At 37.6% G+C, this 27,983-nt stretch overlaps 1 protein-coding gene across 9 annotated transcripts in view; it reads right to left on the bottom strand.

Moving 5' to 3' along the window:
• LOC131435136 (uncharacterized) overlaps nucleotides 1-27,983 on the bottom strand; it is a 252,550-nt gene that overhangs the window by 98,867 nt on the left and 125,700 nt on the right. The gene's annotated exons all lie outside the window — the stretch shown is intronic.

Genomic DNA, 27,983 nt, shown 5'->3' with positions numbered 1-27,983 from the left:
TGTACTGGGATTGCTTTGGGTTGGTGTAACGGAAGCACTGTTGTCCTTTGGTGTAGTTGTCTCCTTGTCCAGTTTATCACATGGCTTACCGCAGCGAACAGCTTTTTGACAATACTGGCATGTGGTCATCTGATTGTCATAGGTAACAAGTGATTTGCACGGAATTCTTGTATCTTGACCGAAAATCACATAAGAAGGTATAGGCTTCTTCAAGTGTATGCGTAATACACGTACGCCATTTAGAATAATGGGGAAAAAATTCTTCCACTTTTCTTTTTCGATAGAGAGAATCTCTCCGTATTGGGACATAGTTTTGCGAATATAATAATCGGTGACGCTCGAGTGAAGATCATGCACACGCACTTCTATAGCACTATCATCCATATATACTGGAATGTTGTACCTAATGTTCTCGTGTTCCACATAGTGCACATTGTTATTGTCTTTTGCGAATTGAATTGCATCCAACTCTTTATAAAACTGGATGTAAACAACATTATTCGTCTTATTGCATTGAAGTAAATGCACACGTTTAATGTCCAGCTGCATTTGCTCCTTAAGCAAACCTTCAAGTTCTCGTATCGAAGGTCGAATTTTGCACTGCCTAAAGTCAACAACAATTCGTGTCGGCGGTAGCTTTTGTTCGTTTGGTTCACTTATTTTCGAGGTCTATTGTTCACTACACAATACTGTACTTGGTTTCTTCTGTTTCCAACGTAAGCGGTTTTGTTTTATCGACTGACTTGGAGGAGATGTAAAACCGAACTGATATAACAGTTTATGTTGAACTGTTATGTAACCTAGAAGTTCAACATAAATCGCTAGGCAGACATAAAGTTTCTGCTACTTACAGAACACATTTTCTATTTGCACCGAAGTGCAACGTCTCTACTGTCGTGTCGAACGTAAACGAGTTTCGGCTTAAATTGGCCGATTCAGGTGATGGTCAATTAGGGGTTATCCTATTTTGTGCATAGGGCACATAACCGATTTCTATACTTTATGTTTCGTTTTCGACTCGTCAGTACAGAACAGTGTGGATAACCCTTCAAATCACCTGAATCGGCCAGTTTAAGTCGAAACTTGTTCACGTTCGGCCCGACAGTAAAGACGTTGCACTTCGGTGCAAATAAAAAAGTGTTCTGTAAGTAGCAGAAACTTTATGTCTGTCTAGCGGTTTATGTTGAACTGCTAGGTTACTTAAAAGTTTAACATAAACTGTTATGTACTAGTCGAAGACGAAACATAAAGTCTAGAAATTGGTAAAGTGCCCTATGCACAAAATAGGATAACCCCTAAATGAGACTGTTGCAGTAAGATTTTAGGGTCATTAAATAGACAGGCCTACAAGTTCGAATAGTTTTACACTCTGCTTCGAAAATTTCGTACTTTTTTTGTGTCGTACACTATATGAAGGGTATAACAATGGGCTAGCTAGTGGTTCTATACTAAGGGTCGACTTTTCCACTATTTGCTCTGGAGGACTTACGACCGTTACTTACCACGCAACTATTACGAATCACAATTCAGAACGACACACAGAATAGGTTATGGCTCAATAAATGGAAAAATAAACGGTGCGGCCGAACAGGAACCGATGGGGCCCATGCAGCTTGTTTAACATGCAGAACGAACGAGAGTTTTGTATCTCATACCTGCTAGATTGATGCGAAATATTCCGCTGTAATTCGCTGGAGAATAGAGCCTTGCAGGGTCACAAACCACGTGTGGATTCCGGATACCCATACAGCTGGAAAGGACGGCTCCATTCAGGTGCTCGTATACGGCGGGAAAGCTCATCGGCTTAAACGTCGGTGCGCGGAGGCCAGGCTCAACCGGGATTAAACCTCCGAAACGTTCGCTTCTCCCGACCGCTCCAGCACCACTCGCACTCGAATGGTTGAATGACCACTAACTCCAAAAGATGGTCCTTACACAGGATGGTTAGTACCTAGCCGAATTCCCTTCAACGGTCAAAAGGTACGAAATGTTGGTTGTTTCCTTTACCCGGTTAACAACAGGCTTCACCAGGTGAATTCGTGATCTGGTCGTCTTCGTTCGCGTTGGCCTTCTCTTTCGTCGATAATGTTCACAGCACGTGGAAAAAAAACTTTATCCATTTCTAAGTTTCTTCTCGACTTTATTGCGACCTAACGCTTCCGCAGCTCACGACCGAATCTCGTTCTTTTCATCTTTCAAGCCTTATCTCCCCTCTTCTTCTTTTTATCTCGCTCTTTCGGATACTGTGGTGTCGCGGGTTTGAAACGGTAAAATGCGCACCCATGATCATCGAGAGGATGTAAGGATTAGGATACTATGGTGTGTTTTCCAAAGGACCTATCCTAATTCTTTTAATAATCCCTTAATAACATATAACTAAGTAAAAATCAAATTCATTATTTAATTACAAGAGCCAAAATTAGACCTAAATTCATGTTAAAGTAATTCAAAAGAAAACAATATTATGTGTGTTGAGCTGTCGAAATTGTGACCAATTTATCAACGGTAACAAGGGTAAACATTTTTATCTTTCATTATCCTGGAAATCGGATCCAGGTAAAATTTAATCTCATTCAATAGGATAATAAGGCAATTATTTTAATTAAAGTTCGACCGGTTCAGCCACTGTTAGTTTGTTTGGCTATAAGCTAATAGACCTGCATGCTGCAAGTTTTAAAGATTTTTTTCCATTTTCTATACCCACTAACAAAAAAAATTCAACGAAAAGATTATTTCGTTCTCAATATTGATTATAGAGAGTAAGTCTTTGTTTTAATGCTAGGCTAACTCTACTTTGATTAAACCAATTAATCGAGAATAAGCGAAATTCTGTATTTCCGTTACTTTTGTATATGAAATTCAAGCTAAACAGGCAGGACCGCTTTTACAGTGAGGGCTCGGGCCGCGGTCTCAGGCGGCCGTTGACGGGACTCACTGAGTAAAAAGAGGATCATTGAGTTCACTTGGGGTACACAAATAAATCTTGCCCCCGGACCCATCAATTTGTAAAAGCATCGCTGTAAACAGGGTATTATTTTAGCACTGAAAATGGCTTACTTTTCACTGTACGGGGCCGGTGGCAATAAAAAGTTTCAACAATAGCCGAGTAACCTTTTTCTGTCATAACCTTGAACGATAATAACTCAGTCATTGTTTGATGGATTGATATAATTGAACAACCAATCAATTCGGAAACATTTAACTTGAGAATGTCTGAGAACGTCTCTATTGCACGAAACAATCACAACACGCCATCATGATGACATTCGTTTGATTTTTCTCGCACGGTAGACGGTTTCAATCGTTGCTGTACACCTCGAATTTCATTTAGTAGCTTCTGTTTCGTTCGCTAAAGGGGAGCTTCGCATCACACATGAAAAATTTTAGTTTTCGCATTGAAAATGTCTTGCTTTTTACTATTCGGGCCCGGGTGTCAATTAAAAGTTTTAAAAATAGCCCCATAACCTTTTTCTGTCATATTTTTGAACGATTATAACTCAAGCGTTTGTTGATGAATATTTATAACTTAACTACTAATCGATTCGAGAACATTTTACTTGAACATGTATGGCAACGACGTTTCAGTATTTCAATAGCATACTATTGAAAATTGGTTAGAATCGACCTTTGTTTTTCTTGATTTTTCGTGCATGGCCAATGGTTTCGATCGCTGGTATGCACCTTGAATTTCATTTACAAAACTGCTTCTGTCGCTATATGGGGGTTTTGCGTCATGTATGAAGAAATACCGCATCATTCTGCGTAGTCACATAACATTTCTTTGCTTAGAAGGTGCTTGCCTGTGAACAAAGCACGTTGTCCAGTGAGGTGATAACTGATTTATAAAGTTGCGTTCGCGCGCTGGATTATCGCTTTTGCATTGTGTGTCGGTGCCATTTTCTGCTGTCTACTGTACACCGTGTTCGCTTGAGTATATTTAAAATCATTTAGCTATCGAAGAATCGAATCAGTCAGGGATGTCAGGTTCACAGATTAATCTGTGTTTCACAGATTTTGAATTTTCTGCACAGATTTTTAAAATGACACAGATTTTCACAGATTTTGGAAATCGAGCACCAAAAAGTACAGAGCGATTGAGGAAAAAGGTACAGAGCGTGTTGGTAGTGAGACCTTTTTTTTGCTCACCAAATTGATTTTGAACTGCTATTGTGATACGGAAAACGGAGATTTTCACAGACAGGTTTTAGGTTTGATCACAGATTTTTGAAAAAATGACCTGGCATCCCTGGAATCAGTGTGGTCACCACGATATAGCGTGATAGTGGTTCTTTCGAAATATCTCATGTACAGTCTGTTACATAAGAGAGTGGTCACGATTACTCGCGATCGGTAAAGAGGAATGGTGTGATTTTTTTATGAAACACAGAGAGTAGTAGTATCCTTGGCGCAATGTGATGATAAATCAGTTGACTATTGTTTACAATTCGATTTCGCGCTTTGAAACAGTTTTTTTTTGTGTTCGCACCTAAAAGGTTCCAAAATGACCCAAGCTGCCGCGGCTAAATACATGAAGAATTCGAAACAGTTTGTGAGTAAGTGGGTTAACCGTTTTAAAGAGGTGAAAAATTTCGACGACTTTCAAAATCGTGGCTTTGTTGGTGTATTGTGGTGGTGGAAAAAGACAAAAAGTGATTAGGAAGAATCCGACATCAACTTTGAGCGAAGGTGCTTCAAAATTGATCAAAAAAAGTTTAAACATATCGTACGGAACTGTTCGCAGACATTTGAACGCAAAAAAAGGAAATTTCAAAGGACTTTGCAAAACCGATGTTGAGTGAAAAACATGTGCAAAAACGGCTTGAATGGACCAGGTGTCGTTACCTAGGATTGACCCTCTCAGTCGCACGATGTCAATCCAATTGAAAACGTTTGGGCTCAAATGAAGATGAAGCTTGTGAAAAACTTACTACACAATTTGAAGTAGCTTGATCGCCGAATTCACAAAATTTGGACGTCGTTTTCAGAAGAATACGCGCAATATCTCACTTAAAGTATGCCTCTAAAGTGTCAAGCCATTATTAACGCTGAATGGGATTGGACTTGCTATTAATGTATTTGCATGCAAGTTTTTGATCTAAAAAAACAATATTCAAAAGTATTTTCATGCTGAGTCTTTTCATTTTTTCACAACAGTGACCACGCTCTTATGTAACATACTGTACTGCAAAGTTTTGGACGAATTTGTCTATTTACTAGAGTTTGAACGAATGCAGGTAGTAAAGCCTTTCAAATATGAATAACAAAATGAATGTTAATGTGTTGTCATATTGATGTTCCGGGGACTAATAGGTCAGCTTAAAACTTTCGGCGATAGATTTTCCGAGCACAATTCAAAGCGCTGGTATCTCGGTGATTCGTTGATCAATTTGTCACATTCAACACGATTCGAGAACATTACTTCGATATTTTATGTATAAAAATGAATTCATTTGTCGACGTTGACTTGCAAATGGATTCATTTAAAAATTGTGACATGATGTTAACAATAGATACTTATTTCAATTAAATATGGCAAAATCACAATTATCTCTTAGTATTAGCCCATAACTTCTGATCAAGCAAAATCCAAACTAAGTGTAGCGAGAAAAATAAAAAAATAAATCGCAATGCAATTGTTTTTCCGCCAGGACTAGAACGCTTTCGGAATAAAATTCTGAAGTTTATATATATATATATATATATATATATATATATATATATATATATATATATATATATATATATATATATATATATATATATATATATATATATATATATATATATATATATATATATATATATATATATAAGTTATATAAGAAAGTTATATAGACTGACCTGCGATTTTATATGTATTATTTGAATATAAACCCTCGATGAGCTCGGTTAAGTTTCAGTTCAATGATTATTTGCATCAAAACAACAAGCGCGTTGTCACTATGATAATGTGTTATGTACTTTCTTTCCAAATACGCAAAGACAATAAACCAAATTGTAAACAAATCAAATCATTCACATTCGCCAATACTCGCACACCTCCAACTACTCATATTACACGTAATTTTGAAAAGGCTCTCCATAGTAAAGACAAAAAGCAAAAATGGCTTCAATTCTAGAAATAATAAAAACTGCCTCAACGCTTATACCAACGTTCGATGGCAACACAGAAAATATAGATTCCACCCTAGTAGCAATACAAGCGCTAGTCCCATTAATTAAAAATGAAAATCGAATGGCAGCTGTTAACATAATACAATCTAAATTAACTAGCGAAGCGCGATCCGCAGTTGGTTCCAACCCACAAACCTTAGAAGAAATTCTTCAAAAACTGAAAAATGCAAAAACTATCGACAACAAGAAACAGTACAAGCTAAGCGGCTAGCCGTCAAACAGACGGGATAACATAGTACATTTACGGACAATGTAGAAAAGCTAACCCTGGAACTAGAAAGATGCTATATTTCAGCAAATATACCAGTAGAAACAGTAGCATCAGCGATTCCCGCAAAATGATAGGCGCTACCAAACGCGCCATCCGAGTAATTAAGGCTGCACTTCCCGTGGCAGAAATCACAGCCGAAATTTTAGTAACTATGACCCTCAATGACAATAATAATTCATTCAGCAAAAGACATTCAAGCAAATAGGTTGTGCTTCGATTATACTGGCTCGTGAGTTAACTGCTGCAGGTAGCTAAAATTGCTGGAGCTAATCGCCGAGGCAATATTCGTGGCGTTTCCCGACTGAAAAGCTAGCAACGAAGGCCATCCCGTTCATACGTACAGGGGTGTAGAGACACAGAGCTGCGAGCTCATAGAAGTGACGAGTCACAGAGGGGCTATTGCATAAAGGTGCGAAGACGAAGGGGTGCAAATGCACAGAGGTGCTAAGCCAACCCAACCGAATTTGTACGCTGCGTAGGATCGAAAGAGATGACATATATTGTGCAAGCATCACATTTGATCGGCACCAAAAGCAATAGCACTGTACCTGGGGTTGGGCACAGGCAACACACCAAGTTCAGTGGTGACCACAATGACGGCAGAACAACTGAGATAGCAGAAAACGATACCAATAGACTGCCAATTGGAAATCGTTGGATGAGCTTCACGTCGTTTTATACCACAGAAGAATAGAGACAACAGCAACAAGGTAGATTTAATTTAATTTTTTATATTTCTCTTACAACTGAAATTTTACTATACATAAGTTTTCATTTTGATATTATTAATTTACAAAAAAAAAGGTAATATAATGGATGATCTCATGGAAGATCATCCGAATTCGATTATGGTTACTAGTAAGATCTTAAATACTCCAAGGGCTAAATATTATCCAGAGGGTACCACGGGGCCATAGATAGTCTATTTACGAAAAAAAGAAAAGGTACTGATTTGATGCAAATTACAAAGGAATTGACATAACATTTTTCAAAAGTTGTAGAAATCTCTAAAAGAGATAAAATTCGAGTTGTTGTTAACGATTTGAAACAGGCGAACGAAATAAAAACGAATATAGAGTTTACATTCCATCGAAGGAGGTGGAAATTGACGGTGTTGTCACAGAAGCAAGTTTGACAGCCGATGATTTACTTAAAAATGGAGTTGGTCGTTTCAAAAACTCCATGCTTGAGGGAGGTAAGATACTCGAGTGCAAACAATTGTACTCAGCATCTATTGTCGATGGAAATAAGTCTTATAGTCCCTCAGACTGGTTTCAAGTAACATTTGCCGGATCTGCGTTGCCTAGCCATGTCTATATCGATAAAATTCGTCTTCCTGTTTTCCTTTTCGTACCGTATGTTATGAATTGCACGAACTGTAAAAAATTCGGACATACAGCTACTTATTGTAGTAATAAGTCTAACTGTATAAAATGTTAAGGGCCTCATAAGGATAATCTTTGTGATAAAGATATTGAAAAATGTGTGTTACCAACCTTAAATTAACAATTTTGGCGCCAATGAAAGCTCTGTTACATCTTCTACTGTAATACAAGTTCATTTGAACTTGAACCTCCATAAGTAGTACACGAGTTTTACTCGTCAATCAATTGATAAAACCAATAGATTGCTAAAATTTCTCAAGTGATAGTATCGGACTAAGTATTGCACAACCATCGGACATTATCGCACCGTGAAAATCAACTGTCTTCTCGCACGGCTTACTGGAACCCCTTTATTTTTGGTGCCAAAACCCGGGATTGCCAGGTCATATAAAGCTCGGCCGAATTTTCTAAGTTAGCCTGGGTTGACCCTCAACAATAGAAATCACCTTCGACGGAGTCATTATTCATTGTGTCAACTGTACGGAATCTTCTAATCGGAAACCATCGACAGGCCTGGAAGCGGTAACCGACGGTTCGATTTGATCAACACATATGAGCACAGGTAACCTCACTTGAACGAAAAGGTGAGTGGCATCAAATAGCTTATAAGTTGTACTCTCGTGCTTGGTGTGGAACCAGAATGAATAAAGCCAAGAAAATAAAAAAGCTTCTCGTTCGTCGAAACAATATTGTTAGGTCTGCAAAATTGATCAAGCAGTTTGATGCTAATTTTGTGTTCGACCGAGATTTTCCTCAGCTCAAATTTCGGATCGAAAAACTTGATCAGTTGTGGGAAGACTTCAATAAGGTGCAAGCAGAAATTGAACTCGAAGAAGAATTAGAAGCCAATGTTTCTCTCATACGTATCGCATTCGAAACGGATTTTTTTCAACTGAAAGGATCTTTGGCTGAAAAGCTTGATGTTGTTGCATCTACTAGATCACCTTCCCATGATGCTCTACTTTCTCAAAGTACTCTTATTTGTTTACCGGAACTCAAAATACCCGAGTTCAACGGTAGCTTTGATGAGTGGATGAATTTTCATGACCTTTCCATCACTCTCATACACACAAACCCTCATCTTTCATCAGTACAAAAGGTCCAGTATCTAAAGGCTGTATTGAAAGGCGAAGCACTGCGTCTAGTTCAGTCTCCGACTGTGTCAGCAGCAAATTATACCATTGCAAGGGATACTTAGCGAAAACGCTATGATAATAAGAATCTGCAAATAAAGCAACACTTTCCGACTATGTTGACCACAACTTCGATCCGGAAGGAGTCCGCAACTGCTCTATCAGACTCAGCGAACGAATTTGATAAGCATGTGAGTGTACTAAATAAGCTGGAAGATTCCAAAGATCATTGGAATTCTTTTCTTGTCGAACTGCTAAGCAGTAAATTGGACCTTGTCTCACCGAAGGAATGGGAATCTCAGATGGACAATGATGGTCGCACAACGTACAATGACCTTATCACCTTTATTCGAAAACGCTCTCGTATTTTGCAATCTCTAACGCTCTCCCAAACATCGCAACAAGTCGCCAAGTTCTATCTGAAGGCAGAATCTAAATCTTGGCGTAATAAAATGACAATTTATAATTCCAGTAGTGAAAATTTATCGAAATGTGTTGTGTACACATGTACTATCGCAGTGCGACGAGTTCAGAAAATTACCCCCACAAAAACGGTTTGAAGTTGCCAAAAACACGGTCTTTGCTTAAACTGTTTACGTTCTACAATTATGATGAAAAATTATACTGCTAGTTCTAGTAGAACATGCAACAAACCTCACCATACTCCGTTGCACTTGAATAAAACTTCTCTAAAACAAGATCGAGTTTATGATAAAGTGGCTCCGTCTATCGAAATGGCTCAATGTGAACAATACTCAGTTTCGTGCGTTATCGATTAATGCCATAAGGTCCCATGGGCTAGTGGACTTGCTTCGTCGTCGTCGGCTAGACATGGTAATCGTTCATCGCCTCTCGTTTCATCGTCAGAATCGCAAGGTATACCGTCATGGTCGGCTCTCAGTTCCGCACAAGTAACCAATTGTCAAACTGTCGTCCCGATGCATTCATGTTTTTCGAAGGCTGATAAATCGGCTGTCTTCATGTTGATTGCATACGTGAAGGTCAAAGATGTCAATGATTAATACTTTGTTACCGAATCTCTTGCACAAGTTTGTGGTATCACGTATAAGCTCGTACACAGAAAGCCCATCCTTAACAAGAATACTTCCACCGGTCAATGTAGACATATCGAAATTGACTGTCCCTCGCCACCTTCCTTTAGCTGATCCTAAATATCGCACACGACGTTGATATGATAATTGGAATAATTTTTTTTTCATCCTAGGGGAGGATCAAATCAGTCTTGGCAATAATCTACCTATACTACGCAAGACTGTTTTTGGATATGTTGTTGCTGGCGAGACATTTGAGAACAATAATTCTAGTAATCCAACGTATCCACTGTTGACAACATGGCGTCAATAGTTCGCAAGTTTTGGTAGGTGGAAAGTTTCGAAAATGGAAAGGCTTTTTCATTAGAAGAGCAACATTGTGTGGCTCATTTTATGAAGACACGTTAACGGTCGGTACGTGGTTAGGGAATCGGTTCGCGAAGAGATGCTGACTTCATCGGGAGAGTCGTTCACGGTTGCGAAACGAATCGGACCTACTGTTCAACCGCCATTGATATCCATGTTGCTGAATTTCCGTTTGCCGAAATACGTAGTAACTGATGACGTGGAAAAAATATATCGCCAAGTCATCGTTTATGTTGACGACCGTCCTCTGCAGTAAATTGTTTGGCGGTACCATCCAAGTGACCCCTTATTTGGCAACTCGCGTTCTGAATCGAATTTTTTGGTGCAGCAACAACGCAAAAGTTTTCGCTCATATTCTTGAGCCATTACGAGACACTCGCGCAGAGTTCAGAATCAGCTCTAACGATCCACTTAAAACACTAGGACTGAAATGGTACCCGAATTCGGAACGTTTTAACGTTCCATTGTTCTCTAACTTCGATTCGATAACGAAACGAGTAGTTCTGTCGGAAATGTCAAGTTTATTTGCCCCTCTTTGTCTCGCTGGGGCAGCAGTTGTTAGTGCAAAAATCTTTCTCCATTCGCTTTGGTCTAAACAGATTGAATGGAACGAGCAGTTACCTCTTGAGTTCCAAAATTGACTACAGTTTCGAGCCGAAATCAAAGAACTCAGTTCACTTAATATTCCACGACGAGTTCCCATAGATCACCTTGAAATTATTGAGCTGCATTGTTTCTCGGACGCAACAGACCGTGCGTATTGATGTTGTTTATACGTTAAGGTGACAAAAGCTAAGGGCATATCGTTTAGCAACTTGTTAATCCCGAAATCGCGCGTTAGTCCTCTCAATAAGCTGTCTACTCCTCGACTAGAGTTGTGCGCTGCTGTTCTCGCAGCACAATTAACAGTTTATGTTCTGGATGCAAAAAATTAAACTGTACAGTTACTTATTGGACCGATTCGACACCGGCTCCACTGGCTCGCCTCATCATCATCGATTTGGAAAGAGTTCGTGTCGAATAGAATTGCTGAGAATTCACCGATTTACAATGGGAAGCCCTTGGCAACATGTGGCCACCGATCTCAACCCAACCAACAATTGCCGTAAACAATTCCCGAAAATCGTTGTAGAGGATCACTCTCATGCAAGGAGCTTGATAGCGCTTTGAAGAAGCTGATTAAACAAACACAATTACATTATTTTTCGCCAGAGATTCGATTTTTTGCAAAAACACAAAGAAGCAGAACAAAATATAACTATGTTTAAATCGCAAATGAAACCTTTACATCCCTTTTTAGATATAGATGGTATTTTGCACGTAAAGGGACGCTTGCAGCTGCTTGATGCTCCATTTCATACAAAATATCCGATGATTTTACCGAAGAAGGCTCACTTGACATTGCTTATAACAAGGACAATTCACCTACGAATGTTGCACGCGAGTCCACAGTTAATACCACTATCCACTAAGCATCAACGGTTTTGGCCAATCAGGGGGCGAGATATTGCAAAAAGGGTAGTTCGAGAATGTCTGGATTTATTTCGCTGTAAACCGAGTCCGGGCAGTCTAATAATGGGACAACTACCGCCAGTTCGACTTACCCCGTCGCGCGCGTTCATCTCGTGCGGTATCGATTATTGCGGGACATTTTTCATAAGGCCACCAAGTCGTCGCGGCTCGTCGGTGAAAATATTCGTCGCTATTTTTGTCTGTATGTGGTCTAAGGCTGTACACACCGACATGGTCTACACTCTGACGTCAGCTACGCTCATTAATGCGCTCAAACGCCTGACATCTATTGCGACAATGCACGCACATTTGTAGGTGCAAATCGCATGCTCAAAGATCTTCAGTCGGAATTCAACGCAAGGCATCGATCAGGAGAAGTTTCGGCACACTGCGCCGAATCTGGAATCAACTTTCACTTCAACCCGGCGTGGGAGGCCGTAGTGAAGACTTTCAAATACCATCTGTACCGAGTGATGAAGGACACATTACTCACGATAAATGATTTCAACACGCTCACCATTCAAATCGAGGGCATCATGAATTCTCGACCTCTTACGCCGCTGTCATCGGATCCAGCCGACGTTATTGCCCTTACACCTGGGCACTTTCTTGTGGGAGAATCACTATGCGCTCTCCCAGAGCCTGATCTTTGTAACCTTCCTATTAACCTTCACCAATGCACTGGAATGATGTGGGGTTCCGTTAATAATGATAGCAGATCATCTCTAATATATAATATTCGCGACAATTTTAGCATGACGGTATTAAATATGGGTAGCATGACACGGATCCCAAAACCTCCTGCACGTCCAATTACATTAGATTTATTACTTTGCTCGACTTCAATTCGACTAGATTGCACCTGGAAAGTATTTCCTGATCTACACGGTAGTGATCATTTACTAATCATCATCTCAATTAGCAGTAACAAAGGCATTGCTAAATCAGTTAATATTCCATATGATTTGACAAAAAATGTTGACTGGATTAAATACCAAAGTAGTATTTCAAGTACTTTGAACTCAATGGAAGAGCTCCCCCCACTTGAAGAATATGACATCCTCATTTGTTCGATTCTGGAGGCCACAGAACAAGCACAAACCAAACGATTTCTTAGTCCATCGTCTAACAGAAGGCCTCCAAACTCTTGGTGGGACAAAGAGTGCTCAGATGCTAAACACGCGAAACAAAATGCTTTCAAGACGTTTTTAAAACGAGGAGGAGGAACTCCTCAGAATTTTGAAAAATTCTTGCCTTTAGAATCCAAGTACAAGAGCATACTTCGGTTCAAGAAATGTAGCTATTGGAGACATTTTGTAGAAGGTTTGTCAAGAGAAACCTCAATAAACACTCTTTGGAATACGGCCAGACGAATGAGGAATCGTAACGTAGGAAAGGAGAGTGAGGAATACTCGATCCGATGGATATTTGATTTTGCGAGGAAAGTTTGCCTAGATTCTGTTCCAACGCATAGCATTATTAGGGAGTCTTCTCCAAATATTGGTTCCATTGATAGCCTCTTTTCAATGATGGAATTTCCCATAGCACTCATAGTCTTGTAACAATAACCATCCTGGGCAGGACAGAATTAAATTCAACTTGGTGAAGAATATGCACGACCTTACAAAAAGACGTTTGTTGGAATTGTTCAACAAGTTTCTTGAGCAAAATATTGTTCCACCTGACTGGAGGCAAGTGAAAGTTATCGCCCTTCAAAAGCCGGGGAAACCAGCTTACAATCACACCTCATACCTTATGATAAAAAAAGAACCGGAATTTTCATTTAAAAATACCCGCGCTTGTCCAATCGGTAAACTTTTATTCTCTTAACGTTGGCAACCTTTTTATACACATTCTGTCAAATTTTGACGCATATCGTACGATTAGTTTTTGTTTGGCGTCTATACAAAGAAGTTGAAAAATTTTGGTATGGCGATTTTTATAATTGATGAAAATATAGAACAACATGCGTGCATCAAATTTTGTGTTGCAAATTTATTTAAGTGTTCCGAAACGATCGTACAAGCTTGGATCATGATGAGATCCCTGGCCGCCCATCAACATTTGTTACAGAAGAAAACAATGAATCGGCGAAGCAAATCGTGTTGCAAAATCGTTCTGTACCGATTAGAGCGATTGCTGTGTTTTTGGGCATCTCTTATGGATCAGCCGAACACATTTTATCTGATGTTTTGGGTTTGAAACGCGTCGCTTCTCGGCTGGTACCAAAAAAGCTGAATTTTATTCAAAAACAGCGTCGTGTTGATGTGGCCAAAGAGATGATTTCCAACGCAGATAGTGACCCCACATTCATCGAATGCATCATAACTGGTGATGAGGTGTAGATCTATGAATATGGCGTCGAAACCGCACAACAATCGACCGAATGGCGCTTCGAAGGCGAGCCGTTGTTCTAAATTTTCATCCATTATAAAAATCGCCACACGAAAATTTTTCAACTTCTTTGTATAGACGCCAAACAAAACTAATCGTACGATATGCGTCAAAATTTGACAGAATGTGTATAAAAGTGTTGCCAACGTTGAGAGAATAAAAGTTTACCGATTGGACAAGCGCGGGAATTTTAAAATGAAAATTCCGGTTCTTTTTTTATCATACCCATTCCAATGTTGCCCTGCATCAGAAATTTGTTCGAAAAAATTATTCTTCGACGTCTCGACACTTGGGTCGAGACGAACGGTTTGTTGTCAGATACTCAGTTTGGCTTCCGTAGAAATAAAGGGACGAATGATTGCCTTGCATTACTTTCGTCTGATATCCAAATTGCCTTCGCTTAAAAACAACAAATGAAATCTGTATATTTAGACATTAAAGGAGCATTTGATTCAGTTTCCATTGATGTTCTTTCAGACAAACTCCATCAACATGGACTTCCAGCGATTATAAATAATTATTTGCATAACCTTTTGTCAGACAAATGCATGTATTTTTCACATGGCGATTTGGCAACATTTAGAATTAGCTACATGGGTCTCCCGCAAGGCTCATGCCTCAGTCCGCTCTATAAATTTTACGTGAATGACATTGACAGCTGTCTAGTAACCCCATGCACACTAAAACAATTGGCAGATGATGGCGTGGCTTCAGTTACTGGACCGAAATCTATTGGTCTGCAAAAATTATTGCAAGATACCTCAGATAACTTGTCTGTTTGGGCTGTTCCCGCGCAGCTTCAACTTCATATGATGGGAAAAATGATCCAACAGGTTTTGACTTTCAAATACCTCGGGGTGTGGTTTGATTCCAAATGCACGTGGGAAGAACACATTAGGTATCTGATAACAAAATGCCAACAAAGAGTAAACTTTTTTCGAGCAGTAACAGGATCTTGGTGCGATGCTAATCCGGAAGCTCTAATAAAATTGTATCAGACAACGATACTTTCAGTGATGGAATATGGATGCCTTTGCTTTCGTTCAGCTGCAAACTTTCATATTATCAAACTTGAGCGAATTCAGTATCGTTGTTTGCGAATTGCTTTAGGCAGCATGCATTCGACACATACAATGAGCCAAGCGTGGTGCTATTTAGGATGGAATTTATGAGAGACCGATTGCTTTCAACGAATTCTATAGCGCGTTTCGCCAAAGAACACTTGCAAGCTGGTAAGCTTCTTGGGATAAAGATGATCTGGGTCGGTGGATGCACTCAAGTTTTCCTAAAATATCGACAAAGGCATGGTTCAGGGAACTGGATGTGAGTAGGGATTTCATTCGTGTGATGTCCAGACTCATGTCCAATCACTACACGTAAGATGCACATCTCATTCGAATTGGACTTTTCGAGACTAATGATTGTGCTTGTGGCGAAGGTTATCGCGATATTTATTTATTTATTTTTCTATTTTTTTCCATCTGACCTGGATTGATCGCAATGGAGTTTTTGGTGGAGTGGGAAAAGCCCATTTGAAATTCATCAAATGCGCCTAAAAACCCATCATCATTTTAACATTTTAAGTATTTGTTTACATAATTACAACTCAAAAACATTAGCCTAACGAATAAAAATACAAACATTGTCCAGTGCTAAAAAAATTTTTAAGTTCTACTTATAATCTATCTGAGTCTCTTAATCCTATTCTTGAAAACAACACTAGATACACAAAAGTCAAAAAAGTCGTACACACTATTGAAAACATTGCACATTGCCCTAATCGATTCGTTCTGACAATATTCCGTTCTTGGTAAGTCAAGTCACAAGAAATTCCGCGCTCTTAGCGTTGTTGGAGGGACATTAATACATATTTGCGAGAGAATCTCAGGAGCATCAATTTGTCCATTCAGCAATTTCGCTATAAATACTGCTCTGAGTATATTTCGTCGTTTGTCTAGTGTGTCCATGTCGAGCAAACGATAGCGCTCAATGTATGGTGGAAGCTCTGACGGATTACGCCATGGCAGAGATCTAAGAGCAAATCTCAGGAATCGAGATTGAACTGCTTCAATTCTTTTGATCCAAACACTGGCGTAAGGACACCAAATATGCACTGCTGCTTCAAAGGTAGACCGTACTAACGCGTTATATAACGCTCGCAAGCAGTATGGATCAGTAAACTCTTTGGCGATCCTCATGATGAAACCTAGGTTTCTATTTGCCATGATATTGATCATGTCGTTTGGACATGATGTCAGATTATATCCAATAAATTCCTTGCGTACTCAATGTTCAATTCAATGTCCCAGTTCGCGACATTCTTGCTTGTCGTGACCTTACATACATGAAACTTCTTTATCATTTCATTAAGTTCAATGTAGTTCCAATTTAAATTTTATGTTTTGTTAGATCCCCTTCTCTTCCATGAGTTCAACCAATAGCCAGCTTTATTAAATGAATAGATACAAACAAACCTAAATGGTTATAAGATCATGTACACAATAAATGTATCAGGTGTACAACTCTGCTTCCGCCGCCGGTGTACAACTTTGCTCCCGCCGTCGCCAATAGGTCGCTGTACCGGCTGAGGCTGGTCAAAATACATAGATGATAATGCCTTTCAAATGAGTATACAGTGCCTAACGAATTATCATCGCCGTTTCAGTGACAGTTGTTCTTCTTTTCGTATTATTCACGCTCGAAAATGTCTGTTTATCTGCCAAATTCTCGCCATTTGCGGGAAGTTTTACTTTCCTGTTACGATTCGAAAAAAAAATACTGCTGAAGCGCATCGAATGCTCTCAGAAACTTACGGTGATGCTGCTCTAAGTAAAAGAACGTATCAGGAGTGGTTTCAACGTTCTAAAAATGGTGATTTCGATGTCGAAGACAAACATGGTGGTGGAAGAGAAAAAACCTTCAAAAATGATCAACTAGAAGCATTGCTTGATGAAGATTCGTGCCAAACCCAAGAAGAGCTTGCCGAATCGTTGGGAGTGAGTCTGCAAGCCATTTCAAAACATCTCAAGGCCCTGGGCATGATTCAGAAAGATGGAAACTCAAAAGCGACATGACAAAGTCATCCTCCAACACGACAATGCTCGGCCTCACGTCGCAAAAGTGGTAAAAAAGTACCTGGAAACGCTGAAATGGGAAGTCTTGCCCCACACGCCGTATTCCCCAGATGTCGTCCCTTCTGACTTCCACCTATTTCGTTCGATATCACACGGCATGGCAGATCAACATTTTTAATCCTTCGAAGAGTTGGATAAATGGATTGCTTCAGGGATAGCGTCAAAAGAGGACTCCTATTTTCGATCCGGGATCCGAAAATTCCGGAAAAGATGGGAGAAAGTTGTCACTAGCTACGGAAAATAATTTGAATAATACATCTGTAAGCACTTTTTCGCAATAAAGCTTTTAGTTTCGGAAAAAAACAGCGGAAGCAAAGTTGTACACCTGATATTTTATTTAATGTAATTTATAATAGCAAATCGCTTGATAAAAACAGTGTTTAGATTAACTAATGAATACCAACATAATAATATGATATTCGAAATGTATTAGGTTTAAAGTACTATGTATTGGGGATGCCACGGCGAAGAAAAATTTATGTATGTTGCCTATGAAATAAACGTATTTATGGAAAAAACTACAAGGATCAGCCCCATGCGGTTGCTCGAGCCATTGATGTGGAACAAGGTAACCAAAATTTCTAATGATCGACATTTTCAATTAATCGTCACACTTTTGAATCCGCAAATGAACGAGAGTCTGCTTAGTCTTTATTATGAACCAACACCGAACACGCGAACCCAGAATATAGACTATATTTGTCATGATTTGTATTTGTTTTTTAGCCGACGAAATTACATCATTATCCCAAATGTATGCAATTATTTGTTGCGATACGGATATCGATACTTAAGCTTCTTTTCGCCAAGCTTGCATGCAAGTAGTTTTTTTATAGCGTTTCTCTACCATTACTAACATTCTGTGATTTCGGTTGAAGCGATAAACTTTTTCTCATTATCAATCGAGTTCATCTTATATAAATAAGAAATTAATCTTATGCACTCAAAATTTACCCTGGGGTAGTTGTCATTTTCTCAGGCGAAACGACATAACATGGGATTTCATCCAATCTTTCCTGGCACAAGATCAGAGCATAGCAATTAAAGCTTCAAATTGTTTTATGGCACTTTTTGTCTTGCTGTCTAGCAATAACCTACCTCTAGCAAGCTACGTGTAGGACTGAAACGTTAGCTATAATTTTGCTTATATTTAGAACTTCGCGTGCTTCCAACAGCTTCGCTTTAGCATCGATTGACCAATCAGAGCGCTACTTTCCCTTTGATATATCGCTTACTCCTTCAAAACCGTCGACTATGGCAGGGAAATCTGGTATGCCGGAGATTTTTTGCAGACAAAATAGGACACTGCTAGCTAATAATCAACATTTCAATGATAAACAATTAAAAATACATGGCTATGAACATTCAAATCAATATGTAGAAATATTTCCAATCAAATGGTGACATGATATTGATAATTGATACAAAATTGACTGAGCTGTAATTGTTCAAAACCTGACCACATTTCTACGTGTATTTTTCTTGAGTTTCTAGTTTGCACCACTATATTGAAAACAAAAATGTGTTCCACATTAAAAAATTATTATAACAACAATAGAATCACAACCAACCGCGAAAATGGTATTAAATACCGCGGAAGGTCTAGTTATCCAACACAACGCGTCTATTACAATCACGCGGAAAACCTGTCGATCCCCCAGCATCCACAAGTTGGGGGACAGCACCATCAAATCACAGGACAGCCCCAGCAAATAGCGGTACAGACCCAACAGTTTGCAGGACAGCACCAGCCGACGGTGACACAACATATACAAATGAAATATTGAAATGCCACAAACTATCCTTCGCAGATGACTTCAAGATATTTTATTTAGTTAAATGTCAAGAAGACACTATATATTTGCAGTCACAGTTAGACTTATTCACAAACTGGTGTCAGGACAATAGAATGGTTTTGAATGCCTCGAAGTGTTACGTTTTGTCGTTTACTCGTAAACGCTCACTGATTACCTACGACTATAGCATCTCGCACAATATACTTAAACGTGAATCTTCCGTGAAAGATTTGGGTATAATTCTTGATTCCAAGCTGAGGGTTATAGGTTTAGTTTTAATAATTAGTTTTTATTGTTAGAGTTAAGCCTTATTGTATCTGTTGGATCATTGTAATCTGTTGATACGAAAGATGAGGAGGTTTTATGCCTGCTGGAGAGAGATTGCCAAATTTTACCTCTATCGGGCTTTTCCCTGCTCCCAAAATAAACAAAAAAAAATCAATTAACAAACTACAATTAAAAACGTTATATAATAATAATAACAATTTTTCAAATTTCGTGTACTAAAATTTAAAAATCTCATCCAGCAAATGTTCATTCCTCATATACACGGGAGCTGAAATTTCTAACTTTAAACCAAAAATTTATTTCCAAGACTCACCAGTAATAGTAGCTGATAAATGTACTATTACCGGAATTGACGAGCATAAAATAACCACTTTCGGATCAATCATAACCGAAATATACATAAACGACATTGACACACTACCTCACAAATTTCAACTCGTAAATCAAGAATTTTAATACCCACAGACGGCATCCTGGGTAGAGATTTTTTAACTAAATACCACTGCAAAGTAGATTACGACATTTAGATCCCAACATACATTAACAGATCCATAGAAATGGAAATACCCATGCAAGACAATATCGAAAACAAAATAATCCACCCACCTAGATGCGAAGTATTTAGACAAATCCAGCTACGCAACACCCGTTCGTTTAAATCAACAGAAATTTAACCCGGAACATTCTGCGCTAACTCACTAACAAATTCTCGAAATTCTTTTATAAAGCCAATAAAAACAACTAATGACACAATCAAAATACATAATAACTTTAAGCATCTTTTAGAAACATTGGAAAATTTCGAAATATTTCATATAAACGACAATCATCAGCCTATTCGAAAAGAAAAATGCATTCAAGAACTAGGAATGAACAACACACTACCATACATACAAGACAAGTTGAAAGGCCTATGCCTAAAATACGACGACGCACCACACACTGACAGATAATAACTTTTAAAAGCAAAAATAAACCTGAACAACAACACACCTGTTTACATTAAAACTACAGAATACCAGAACCACACAAAACCGAAATAAACCAACACGTGTAGAAAATGTTAAACGAAAATATTATCCAACCTTCGACCTCACCTTACAATTCTTCAGTACTCCTAGTTAAAAAAAAATTTGCAAATTATGATAAAAAATGGCGTTTAGTCGTAGACTTTAGACAATGAAACAAAAAAATAATCACAGACAAATTTCCACTACCTCCTTTATTTAAACGAGAAACGAAAAGTGGACAACATTACATTACAATAGCACAAAACACTGTTGTTGTGGGCATCCACGCGCACGGGCTCACGGTTGCACAATTGATGATACCACACCGCACTCCACAGTCGATCTGCGAGACCGAGTGAGCGAGTTGTAGTCTCTCTCTGTAGCACCGTATACGAGCACGCATTTCTCGCCCAAGAGTAGGAAGAAAATAGAAACACACATGCGTGTAGCGTGATTTTCGTTCTCTCAACACAAACAATTTGTGCGTACGAGAGAGGTATTTTACTAATAAGGCACGGTTTCGGGTTTAAAACGTAATCTGTCATCTTTATTTTAAAATTTACTTATTTATACCCTATCCTCTCCTGACTTAGCTAGTTGTAATTTACAGTATGGATTGCTAAAAATCCGGGGGGAGGAGTTAGAACGCGCAGCGTAAATCCGATTTAACCAATGACATGTCTCGGTCATTGTATTGTATTTGAGTAAGAGAGGGTGAGTAATGTTTCTAGACAAGTGTGTGAGTGTGATACAGAGAGGGGAGGTTGAGAGTAGTCAGGTTTAATTCTCGTGAGTGTCGGTTCGAGTCAGTGTCTTTTTCCTGGGTTACCGTTATTCTAGGTCATGCCATATGGCACTGTTTGAGAGAGGTGTAGAGGTGTGGAAAGTGGAGAAGCGGGGAAATGACATAACTGAATTGTTTTTAGTTGATATTTGATGCTTAAGTTTCCGTGTTTATACTTGCGATATTTTTCGTTGGGCTGAAGTAAGTGCTGACAATTTAATTGTCTTATGTAGGTGAAGTTTATATTTCAAGTGGGTTTCTGGGCTTCATGACTTGGTGTCGAGTGGAAATTTGTCGAGTACGTGTTTTATGGAAATTTGTCAAGTGCGTGTGGTCTGAAGTGTGGGAAAGATTTAATGTTACATGGTCTGGGATGTGTGAAAGATTTAATGTTACATGGTCTGAAATGTGTGAAAGGTTTAATGTTACATGCTCATATTACATCATCCCCCTTTTGGAAGAATGATGTAACGAAGGGAAATCATTCTGTAGTGCTTTAAGGGATTAGTTTACTGTTGCGTTCGAACTCCCTAACAATCTTAATGTATATTACAGTGTTTTCTTATACCTAAAATAACCGAATTTTACAGTTTTTCTCAGAGAAGCTGAGTAAAACTTCACTTACATCCACGGCAATTATTTTTTGATTTTTCTCTCTTTTTTTTTTTTGTTTTACGTGGTGTTAAGCTCGGTATCTAAATCTTAATTCTAAAATTTTGATATTACAATTTTGTATTTTATGCTTTGATGAGTCTATTTTTGTGAACAATGGTTTTTTCTTTTGACTGTAAATTTTGTATTTCACAATTTGAATCTTGAAGTTGTGTAACTTTAAATGGACCAATATAAAATGGATCTAGCTTGCGTCTATTTTCGTTTTGTAGATATACTATGTCGTTTACTTGTATTTCTATCGGATTGCACAGGTGATCTGTTGTCGATTTTCTGAATTCTTTTTGGTGTATTAAATGTTTGTTTGCTATTTCGTGTGATTTGTGTAGTCGGTATTGTAATTCTTTATTGTACATGTCGAAATTATATATTGGTTCAATTTTGTCTGAATAAATTTCTTGTGGTAGTCTGGCTTTTACGCCGAAAACTAGTTCGTAGGGTGTATACCCATGATCTGAGTGTGGTGTTGTGTTATATGAAAATGCATAGTATTGTAACCAATCATCCCAGTCAGATTGATGTTCGTTGATAAAAGATCGCAGAAACTCGTTGAGGCATCTGTGATTTCTTTCCAAAGAACCAATTGTCTGAGGATGATAAGCTGTCGAAAATGTTTGTTTAATTTTTAATAATTTGCAAATTTGTTCTAGAACCTCGTTTTTATATTCGGTTCCTCTGTCGGTTTTTAACTCAAGAAATTTACCGTAAGTTAAAATGAAATTTTCTACTAACGCTTTAGCTACGATGTTAGCTTCTTTGGTTGGAATAGGTATATATACAACGTATTTGGTTAATTCACACTGTATGCTTACAGCGTATCTATTATTATGGATTGTTTTGGGTAATGGTCCAACCGTATCGATTGCCACTACTTCAAATGGTTTGTTAGGTGTATTAGTAATTTGTAGTTTTTCTTTAGTATGTTTAATAATTTTGTTCTTTTTGCAAATTTCACAGGCCTTGATGAAATTAGCAATTGAACTTTTCATAAATTTCCATGTGTATATTTCTCTTAATTTGAGGTACAATCTGTTTTGTCCGATGTGTCCTCCTGTTGGTAATTCATGGTGATTCTTTAATATTGTTTGTATTTCCTGAGGTTTACTAATAAACTTCGGTGGTTTGTAGATAATAATTTGTAATGTTTTAATTGTTTTTAGGACGAGACCTTTAAACATTTCCATAGGTACCATTTCAAATATTTTATCATTGCAAGAGATTGCTACTCTGCTAACTTTTAATTTTCTCATTTCTTCATCATACTTGGAGATTGCAAACACGAGTGTTTGTCTGATATCTCTTATTTCTGTAATTACACGATGCATCGGTTTTTGTTTTTGTATCCCTTGATATGTATCAATTATAATGTGGTTGTTTTCGAAAAAACACCTCATTTTCAATAAGTTTCTTACTTCGCTAGGAGTTTCCGTTGAATAAACAGAGAGGTGATCAGGCTCACTGTTGATGCAAGGATTATTACTTAAATTATTATTATAGTTAGTATTTTTGGTATTATTTAATTTATCTTGTTCTTTTTTCTTTTTTATCAGTTCTTGTTTTTTTGACATTGACCTTGTATTAACCATCAAAATACTATTTGCCTTTAATTCATCGGAAGACATTATTATGCGTGATAGCGCATCAGCTGCAACATTACTTTTACCTTGAATATATTCTATATTAAATTCAAATTCCTCTAAATCTAACCTCATTCTAGTTAATTTGGAGGTTGGGTTTTTCATATTAAATAGAAATACTAACGGTCTGTGATCCGTTCGTATAGTAAATTTACGTCCATATAGGTAGGACTTAAAGTAATTAATTGACCAGTGTATTGCTGTCAACTCTTTCAAAATTACTGATTTATTTTTTTCTCCGGGCGTAAAGCTTTTGCTGGCGAATGCTATTGGTAAGTCATTGCCATTAATTATTTGTGATAAAACTGCACCACATCCAACATCTGAGGCGTCTGTGGTTAAAATAAATTGTTCATTAAAATCTGGGTATTGTAGAAGTTTTGGTGACATTAAGAAGGATTTTAAGGTTACAAAAGCATGCTGACATTCTAATGTCCATGAAAATTTTTGGTTTTTCTTTAGTAGCTGATTTAATGGGTAGGCTATGGTTGCGAAATTTGGGACGAATTTTCTGTAATAGTTGCAAAAGGCAACGAATCTTCGTACGTCGTCGCTACTTGTTGGCGTAGGATAATTTTTTATTGCTTCGTATTTATTACTATCCGGTAGTATTCCTTTGTCTGTAATTTTGTGACCTAAATATGTTACTTCTGTATTAAAAAATTTACACTTGTTGAGGTTTAATTTGAGATTGTACTTCCTAATGCGTTCAAAAACTTTCTCTAAATTCTGAAGGTGGTGTTGAATTGAACATCCAACTACTATAATATCATCTATATATACAAAAGCATGTTCAGGTGTTAATCCTGACATTGCGATTGTCATCATTCTTTGAAAACTGTTTGGGCTGATATTTAAACCAAACGGTAATCTTTTAAATTGAAAGTGACCGGATTGGGTTGAAAATGCTGTAAATTTCCTGGAGTTTACTTCTAAGGGTATTTGATGGAATCCTGACATTAAATCCAGAGTTGTAAAATATTTTGCTCTACCAAGCTGATCTAGGATAGCATCAATTCTTGGCAGTGGGAATTTATCGGCTAATATTTTTTTGTTAAGTTGCCGGAAATCAACTACTAATCTCCATTTTGTATTATTGTTTTCTGATTTTTTCGGGACTAGTAAAATTGGATTGTTATATGGTGATATGGATGGTTCGATAATATCATCTCTCAACATTTTGTTTACTTGTGTTGCAATTTCGTTGCTTTGTGAGTGAATCGTTTTGTAGTTTAGAATGTATACTGGGACTCTATCGCTCAGTTCAATATTTTGTGAATAAAAATTGTTTGACGAAACTGGTTCGTCTGGTAAGCAAAATATATCAGAATAATTTGAAATTAATTTTTCCAGGCTGTTTTTAGCGTATATGGGTACATTGCTTAAATCGAGTTCAGTTAGAACTTTGTTTTTTCTAGTGTTATTTTTGTACGTGTTGTTTTTCAAAATTGTGTACTTACTTAAAGGTTCTAAAATTGGCTTGAATTCTGATTGGCTGACCTTTATAGGTTTGTCAGTAGTATTCATAAATTTTACGAATTGATTTTGTGGTGAAATAATTGCGCTTGCGCAAAATAACCCTTGTTTAATTTCCTGTGAGTGTAGTACCATGTCCTCACTGATATTTAAATTTTGCATTATTCTGATAACTTCGCATCTTCCTGGTATAATGTAATTTTTATCGATTGTATCTTGAATCGGTATTGCTATTGGAATATTGTTAATTGTAAAGTTTAATATCCAACATTCATAATCTATTAGGCATTTATGAGCCGATAGGAAATCTCTACCTAAGATGCCATCTGTAGAAATAGGAAAATTTGGGCTTACTAGGTGGAATCTATGTTTAATGGAAACTTCGTTGTTAAATATTAATTCTGTTTCTGTCGATGCGATGGTTTCTATCTCGCCATCGGTAATTCCGGTAAGTTTAATTTTATTATTTATGTTGATTGGTTGTTGTGGAGATATTTTGTTTGCTTTAAATACTGATATATCTGCACCTGAATCTATAATGAATGTGCATATTGAATTTGTCATTCTTATACCTACTTTGATAAAATTAGCGGCGTGTATATTCATGGTATACAAGGTCTTTCTTAAAAATTTTGGTTCGTTGGGTATTGGTTAATATTTTGTACTTGTTCGTACTGACTTGGTATTATATTTAATGTTTCATTTTGTGAGGCATTTTCCATCTGTTCCTCGTTGGTTAATAATATTCTGTTATTTCCGTTCCTTCGGAAATTTTCGTGGTATTGACCTTCTCTGCGGGGTCTTCCACGGTAATTGGTTGTATTCCGCATATTACCTTCATGCCGGAATTCTTGATTATTTGCATTAAAATTGTTATGGTTGAAATTATTATTAAAATTATTATGATTATAATTATTTCTATTATTATGAAATAATTGTTTTTGTGGATACCTATTGTATTGCACTGGATATCTGGGTGCATTATATTGTCTTGCCCCTCTATTAAAATTATTCACACGTTGTTGGTGCTGTTGAACAAAACGTGTGTGCATTATTTGGGAGTGGGTTATTTCATCTGTACCCAATTCTTGTGCTTTCTGGTTTGCTTCTCTAATGTTGCTGAAATTACCAGCTTTGAGAATTATTTTTAATTCGGTGTTGTTACACCCTTTTATTAGAGCGTTTACCCCTATCTTAGTGCTCATTGATTTTGCCACTGGTAGTGGGATATTTTGCTCGACATAGGTATTTTCTAGTTTTGTGCAGAGGGTTTCAATTTCATCGCAAAAACTATTTATTGAGTTTTTTTGCTTTAATGTGTTTATTTTTGCTATGATACTTTCGGGGGTGGTCGTGATTTTACACCTTTCCTCGACTAGTTGTATCAAATTATCGATTGTGTTGACTGTTTCAGGAATGCCTTGTCTGGCTTTTCCGGACAGTCTGGTTTTTAGAAATTTTATTGCCATGGCCATGTGGTCTGGCAGAACTAACTCATTCAGCAATCTAGCTGAGTCGATAAACGTGTATAAGTTCTCAGGAGAACCATCGTAAGGTTGTATAAGAGCCGTCGCCTGACGTAAGTCGAACGGGGTTGTTGTTTGGGTCATTGTGTCGTTTTTGGTTGCTTTAATACATGCGAGTTTAAATTTTATTATTTCGCAAATTTCGTCAGTCCACAGTCTCGTATTTTTTACTAAGTTGTGAAAAGTTTTGTCGTCGATAATTTCTTGTTCTTTTGTAAAAAATTTTTCAAGGTCTGTTTTTAATTCTTGGCATCTATTCAATTTTTCGTCGAGTAATTTTTCTGATAATTTCGTGTTTATAGACTTTTTTACATAAATGTGGAGTTTTTCTAGCTCCTTATAATTTTGCATTTCATTTTTGCTTGGATATATATAACGTTTATATAAAAATTTATCGTAATTCAAGCGGACCTTATATTATTTTTATCGTTATGTAAATTTTTTTTTTTTTTTTGTTAAAAGAAAAAATCATTCCTTTCGCAATTATAAGATATAGTGTGTAGTCTTCTGGACATGAATATACATGCATAACCACATTTGTGTTTTTCAGGAATCGCCTGTTTGCGTTTTTCCTCTACACGAATTTTAATTTCATTAAGTTTCTCTTTGACCGTTAAAGGCCATTTGTCGTTATAAGAATTCTCCATTGTCGCCTAAAAAAATGTTTGTGTACGCAGTCTAAATTTAAACGTTGGTCAGTTGTACCTGACGTGCGGCCTTGACTGCTATCTTTTCCGTATATTGTTTGTGTAATTTTAGTAGGCCTTTCAGTAGTAGATAGCCTATTACTATCCCTACCAACGCGCAGAGTGCGATGCCTTCCGTTTCTCTCGTCGGGGAGGCTATTGTGTTATTGATGGTCTCGTCTGACGAAAACCAACCCATAATCCTATTCACAAATGTTGTTTTGTCTCAACTCGATATATTCCTAGCTAGTTGTCCCTAATTCCTATTTTAAGCACAGTACCTTAGTTTTACTCCTTTTTCGTCCTCATGTTGCCGGTACTCCTGTGTGGGCGTTGTCGTCGTCTCTTCGTGTTGTAGCGGATCCTTCCTTGGTGACACACGGTTTTGTTTTAATTCTGTTTGCACACAGAATTTCTCCGGTAGCTCATAGCTAGCGTCGCACGATGTTTTCTGGTTATTCACTGCTATCAAACGAGCACCAATTACCGAAAGTCGAACAAACTAACGATAATAACGATCGTCACTTGCATCTTTTCATCATTAAACACTCGTTTATCAGTTATTGCATTCTGTTTATTGTTAGCCACTAAAGCCGAATTGCACACTTCACCAAATCACCAATAATTGGATTTTGTTGCCATCACTGTGGGATGCCAGGAACACTTTTTACGGGCATGCAACTATTT

The sequence above is a fragment of the Malaya genurostris genome, chromosome 3, assembly GCF_030247185.1.
Source record: "Malaya genurostris strain Urasoe2022 chromosome 3, Malgen_1.1, whole genome shotgun sequence".
NCBI lineage: Eukaryota > Metazoa > Arthropoda > Insecta > Diptera > Culicidae > Malaya > Malaya genurostris.
Note: the sequence above shows the minus strand (reverse complement) of the source record. Positions and strands in the feature narration are given on the sequence as shown.